We start from the raw sequence: 7,186 nt of genomic DNA on the forward strand, positions 1-7,186 counted from the left end.
AAAAACTACAAATTTGAATTCAAAATCAAAAATAAAATTGAAATTTCTAAAAATAAAATAAAAAACTTAACTAAAATGAAGATAAAATTAAGAAAATGAAATCAAGAATCAAGAATCATGATTCATGAACTAAAAAAAAAATCAAAATACAAAAATGAAATTTTCAAATACCTATTAGATAAAAACCCCGACATGGGGGATTAATTTTGAAAACTGAAAATGGAATTGAAGATTCTGAAAATAAAACTAGAAAATGAAAATAAAACTGGAAACTGAAACTAAAATCAATGTGTACCTATCGCTGAAAATGAAAAAAAATTATTTAAAAACCAAAAATTACATTGAAAATTTTAAAAATGAGCTCGATTGGGTGAATTTAAAATCAAACCGATTCCTCTCGAAAAAATCCAACTCTAAAAAATGTAATAAAAAATTGAAATTAAAATCAAAGATTGAAAATAAAATTAAAAACTGAAAGTAAAATTAAAACCTGAAACTAAAATCATAAAATTGAGGATTCTGAAAATTAGGTGTAGGTAAGTAAATCAAATCTGATAAAATATGTTTTTAACAGTCTTTTTCATGCAAAATTTTTGTCTTTCAACGATGACTTATGCAATTTTTTCTCAATTTTGTTAAACTTTATTGAAAATTCATTTTTTACTTTTATTGTTGATTTTCATAAATTTCAATGCTTTATTCGTCTTTTTATGTCATTTTAACGGGTATTTTGTACAATTTTTTGATATCAACAGTCTGTCAAATTTTCCAGAAAAAATTCATTACTTTTTGGTAGGTACATTGTTTAGGAAGTACTTTTGGTGTTGATATGCTGTTTTAATAACACTTTTCACTCAACTTTGTTTAATTTTACAGAAATTTCACCCATGTTTTCTGATTTTTTGTAATTTGGGGCTTCTTATTGTGTTTTATGCTACTTTATAATGCGTTTTATATATTAATTTTTCATGCAATTTTGGTGATCACTTTTTTGTGATTTTAAATGATTCAAGAATTTTTTTGTGAGTTTTTTCAAAAAAAAATCAAGTATCTTGACATTTTTCAACGCTTTTTCTTGATCATGAAAAAGATTTATTTTACTTCTCCTGTCCTCCTCCACCAAATTACTCGTATCTTTGAATGAAAGTGGGATAAATTGCACAAAATTTGAGCCAAAAGTTCTCCCTGTTTAATTATTCCAAGGCACAGCTCACTCTACTTTTATTTGAAATGTTAAAAAAGCTTTGCTTTATAGGGTTTATATTGTATTGTGTCAGTATTAGCTAGGTACTTAATTCTTCTCCCTTCGTAGTCTCCGCTCTTTCTATTTGCAAACGTTGATTTATTTCGGATTGTTTGAAGTACAAATCGAAATTTATTTTGAGGGTTGCGATACCAGAGAGAATACGGAGTGAGACAAATAAGACAAGAAATGTTTTAGGATTGTGTTTGTAGTTAATTATGTTGGTATTATAGAGGCAGCAGAAGAGGCATTAGTCTCCTGAGATCAGCTTCACAACGTAGGTACTGTATTTAGTTACATTAACATTATTGTAGCTATCAAATACAAGTACCTACTCAGTACTCACCTACTTATAAGTAGAAAAATAGGTATCTATTCTAATGCATGAAAATATTAAATTTGCGAGTGAAAATAAATAAATATGGTTTGAAATGTGTCATTTTTTCGTACATTTATCTGGATTTTCACAAATTTTTGATAGCTTGAAGTAACATCCATAAAATTAGAATTTTTCTTTGCATTTTAAGAACCTTTTCTCATTCATTTCGATGTAAAAATCATTAAAATACGAGCGAGTACAGGAGACTTTTTCATCCTGGCTTATTAGTAAATTCGTATCACGAAGACGAAAAAGGTTCTTTATGGCGACGGAAAATTTCTCCGCAGTATGCGACAATCTGGCGTGCGAATTTTTTTCCTCGTCGTATAGTCATATATTAGTCGTTGGGAGTAGTAATTAATATCCAGAGCACGCTAACTTGTGTTGTGTGTACACATAGGCCATGAATTGAATGGCGAACTGGCGAACAATTTGACGCAAATTATGCGCCCCACACGTGCAAAAGGATTCAATGAAACGACATGGCGCTTGTGGCAGCTGCGGCAAACATCGTCAGGATTCACGAAATATGAGGGGGTTTTCTTTTCGTCGAGTTTTGTCGCAGTATATTATGTAGCTCTGGATATAGAAGAAATATCGTATATAGCGTTCTCGTTCGTTAATTACAATCCTATTGATGGTATTATATGTTCCTATAGTCTCGGTGTGATTTTGTTTTTCATTTCAATACACGTTAAATTAGGTTATGGGAATTTCGCTGTGCGATATTTACGAAGTATATTCGAATTTCGACATTTGTATTCGTACGGATACGAATGACGATGAAAAGAATATACGAGACCGAAATACGTAATTTTTATAGTTGCGCAGTGTCGAGAAGTTGACAATGGTGGATTTATAAAATATGCATAAATGACGATGGTGGAAGATAGATTACGAGTAGATATGCAAAATAACGAAAAACGTGAAATAGAATTTTATAAATTTGGCTTTGGCTGACTTTTGCGATCGTCGTAGTTAGTAGTTCTCAAATGAATCGATTGTGGTGGAAATGGTTGATTTATCTCGTCAATGTATCATGAGTTTTCAGTCAATATGATGTGATAGTGCTGGGATTTATTTTTTACTTTTTTGTGCCTTTTCAATTTTTTTTGTTTTTTTTTACGAAAAAGTTGAAAAATTTTTTTAGAAGAAAATGTAACGGGATCAAAGAAGAATTATCATCAATAAGTTATTAAGTATATGTAAAGGTGCATCGTTGATCATTGTCCAATTTCTCTTATTTAATTGACACTATGAGGGGGTTCAGTGTATAATCTCAAGAAACCAGAAAAACATCAGAGAATCTTGCCATTCTAGAAATATCTGGAAAATGTCAAGAAATTTGATTAATTTTTGGCGAATCATCATTCACGAACAAATTGATTTGTATATGTGACTCGTTCGCGAACGAATCAATTTATTTAAATAATTTTTGGTAGATCGTTCACGTGCGAATTGATTCATATGAGTGACTCGTTCGCGAACGAATCGATTCCTTTAGTCAATTTTGGTGAATCATTTATAAACAAATCGAATAGTTTTTGATGGATCATTCTCGCGAACGAATTGAATAACTCTTGGCGAATCATTCACGAACGAATTGATTCTTATAAGTGACTCGTTCGCAAACGAATCGGTTCTATTAATTGATTTTGGTGAATCAAATCGAATAAGTTTTGGTGGATCATTCGCGAATGAATTGAATAATTTTTGGTGAGTCATTCATGAACGAATCGAATAATTTTTGGTAAATCATTCGCGAACGAATTGAATAACTCTTGACGAATCATTCACGAACGAATTGATTCTTATAAGTGACTCGTTCGCGAACGAATCGGTTATTTTAATTAATTTTGGTGAATTAAATCGAATAAATTTTGGTAGATCATTCACGAACGAAATGAATTCTTTTTTGTGAATCATTCACGAACGAAATGATTCGTAAAAGTGGCTCGTTCGCGAACGAACCAATCAATTTGAATAATGTTTGGTGGATCGTTTACGTACGAATTAAATAATTTTAGTGGATCTTTCGCGAACGAAATGATTTGTATAAGTGACTCTATTGCGGACGAATCGATTCATTTACTCAATTTTTTTGGCGAATCATTCGCGAACGAATTGATTCTTATAGGTAAGTGACTCGTTCGCGAACGAATCGGTTCTTTTAATTAATTTTGGGGAATCAAATCGAATAAATTTTGGTGGATCATTCACGAACAAAATAAATAATTTTTTGTGAATCATTCACGAACGAAATGATTTGTGAAAGTGACTCGTTCGCGAACGAACCAATCAATTAAAAAACTTTTTGGTGGATCGTTGACGTACAAATTAAATAATTTGGGTGGATCTTTCGCGAACGAAATGATTCGTATAAGTGACTCTATTGCGAACTAATCGATTCATTTACTCAATTTTTTTGTTGAATCATTCACGCACAAATCGAATCATTTTTTGTGAGTCATTCACGAACGAATTGATTTGTATAAGTGACTCGTTCGCGAACGAATCGGTTCGTTTAATAAATTTTGGCGAATCAAATCGAATAAATTTTGGTGGATCATTCGCGAACAAATTGAATAATTTTTGGCGAATCATTCACGAACAAAATGATTGGTATAAGTTACTCGTTCACGAACGAATCAATTAATTTGAATAATTTTTGGTGGATCGTTCACGTACGAATTGAATAGTTTTGGTGGATCTTTCGCGAACAAATCGAATCATTTTTTATGAGTCATTCACGAGCAAATTGATTCGTAAAAATTACTCGTTTGTAAACGAATCGATTCATTTAAGAATCAATTTACGAGTATTCAAGTAATTTTTGGTGGATCGTTCACGTACAAATTGAATAATTTTTGGTGGATCATTGGCGAACGAATTCAATAATTTTTAGTGAATCATTCACGAACGAATCAATTCTTTTGATCAATTTTGGTGGATCATTGGCGAACGAATCGAATATAATTTTTGGTGAATCTGTGAATCATTCGCGAACGAATTGATTCGTATAAGTGACTCATTCGTGAACGAATTGAATAATTTTTGGTGGATCATTCGCAAATGAATTGAATAACTCTTGGCGAATCATTCACGAACGAATTGATTCGTGTAAGTGACTCGTTTGTAAACGAATCAATTCATCTGATCAATCTTTAATGGATCGCTCACGAACGATTTGAATAAATTTTGGCGAATCATTCATAAACGAATCGAATAAGTTTTGGTGGATCATTCGCGAACGAATTGATTTACATAAGTGACCCTTTTGCAGAGCTCGAAAAAAAAACATTTTATTTTAAATAAAAACGCTGAAAATTTACTATTTTTATATCTTTTTTCCATCAAAAATAGTGCCTGTTTTATTTATACGGTTTTTTGTTGTTTTTTTTAATCAATCAATTTTCATTGTTGTTTTAAACAGCTTTGAACATCGCGTTCATTAAAAAGTCCGAACTCTGCTCCTTCGCGAACGTGTTGATCCATAAATTAATGAATTAATCAATTTGTTGGCGAATGATTCGCTAATAATGAATCTATTCGTACGCGAATTATTTTTTCAAAAAGTTAATCAATTCGTTCCCGAATGATTCCCTCAAATAAATTAATACTCTTACGAACAATTCAATGAAAAATGAATCATTGTACGTACGCAATTCGTTTGAAAACAGATCAACTTGTCAATAAACGAAGGGATTTCTTCATTTTCCCATTCGACTAAATTTTTCAGCATACATCTTTTAATGAATATTCAAATTTTCATTGAAAATAAAAAATTCGAATAATCTTCGAAAAATATAACATGAAAAATAATTATAGTACCTAAATAAAGCACGTCTCTCGGTCGAGCGCATGGGTCGAAATTTCCCACGACAACACCGTGGAAAAAACCTGAGCGTCGGGGTAGCTGTTCTCGAAAATTTAAAAATTCCAAATTTCCTAATGGGAGCTAAACTTGAACCTGCTAAAATTATATCTAATGGTGTGGTACTTGGGCCAAAGGCTATCACTGAGACTACCCCCCCCCCAATAATGGGGGAGGGGGTGCACTTCATGAAGTTCCCAGTAAGCCAATTTTCATTCAAAAAAACTTTTTATTTGGTTTTCAAAATTTTCAAATTTTCCATCTTTCATCTCCAATAGGTATATAGCGTAATTTTTAAATTGACTCAGGTATCCCTTGAAAATATAGATTTATTGAATGTGTAAAAACACACATCTTTGGAATATAGATAGAGTGAGGAGGGGAGGACACCTCGTTGAGAACTTAAACGTAATGAACGTGAAGCATATACGGTGATTTCAAACATATTATGAGTATTTTGTTTAACCTAGATTTTTTCGTCCTGAAAGAGATATACGGTATCGTTTGTTACTTCATATGGATAGCTAAACATTGACGGGTGCCATATGGCGCAGCAACGACTCCCAAGTCCCAGCACCGACAACACCGGCCACTGTATTACGACGAGCAACCAATTTATGGCGGTTGTTTCGCTATCACCAGAGCTTATTCGTCCTTTCTATGGGTTGTTGTTATAGCACCATATCAAAATGACGATGACGTTTTAATCAATATTACCAGTTTAATACCACCAGGCACCATGTGTATACATATACTGTACTAATTGAGTATGGTAGGCTTTTTTTTACACATGTAGAATACACCCACACACATCACCGCGAAGAAACCGTATCAATGATGAACTTTGAAAAATTTTGAAATATTACTTTCAACTACTATGCATCTGACTGCTGACATTTAATATAGGGTAAAAATGACACGAAAAAATATCTCACACTCTTCTGGTCGCATGATTTAATAGGTAATTAAAAATATTGAAAAATTTTCGTCGATTAATAGGAGTTAAAAAATTGAATGGCAACTTACGTCAATAGACTTCAGAATATGGTTAAAAATTGATGGAATGATACGAAATGAGATGAACTGCCACGAACCTCGATTCACGTACAGATAATAACACAAGATACACAGCTGAAAGTTGATCGACCTTTGCGGCTATCCAAGTTCGGCTTTTAGCCGGTTCCTACGTGAGGAAAAAATTCGCAATATTCGTAGGAGTTATCGTCGAACTCGCACATGACTAATCAATCGGCCGTTTCCGATACTCGAGGGGATCGAAACCCAATCAAAAATAACCGCAATCGAATCGTCGCACATTCGCGATGAAAAAAAATTTTCTCAAAATAAATTCGCCTCGCAAAACCGGCGACCGGTGGGTATAGAGACGACTCACTCGTCGGCGTTAACCGCACAACTGCATGGAATATCGTGTTAACCTATCGTACGGTGGCCGTAGTTGTATGTACGATAGACGTCGTCGTTGACGTTGAAACACTAACGGGGACGAGGGGAGGGGGCATTCGTACGCATATACCCAGCATAGAGGAGAAAAATACGTAAAAGAGAACGAGAGAATATTTTAATGTGTACATAGAGTGTTGTATATAGGCATAACACCTTAAACCCAACACCCGATGTGCCCCCGTAGCCCATAAAATTGTCAAAATGGCGAGTACAGTTCAGGGCACAG

The 7,186-nt window shown here is 33.2% G+C and overlaps 1 protein-coding gene across 1 annotated transcript in view; it reads right to left on the reverse strand.

The window, feature by feature from the left end:
• Positions 1 to 6,936, reverse strand: part of LOC135834407 (sialin-like) — a 46,758-nt gene extending 39,822 nt beyond the window's left edge. The window contains exon 1 of the mRNA XM_065348270.1: positions 6,523 to 6,936. The gene's annotated coding sequence lies outside the window, so the exon portion shown is untranslated. The remainder of the gene's footprint in view (positions 1 to 6,522) is intronic.
• Between the last annotated feature and the right edge of the window lie 250 nt (positions 6,937 to 7,186).

The sequence above is a fragment of the Planococcus citri genome, chromosome 2, assembly GCF_950023065.1.
Source record: "Planococcus citri chromosome 2, ihPlaCitr1.1, whole genome shotgun sequence".
Classification (NCBI taxonomy): domain Eukaryota; kingdom Metazoa; phylum Arthropoda; class Insecta; order Hemiptera; family Pseudococcidae; genus Planococcus; species Planococcus citri.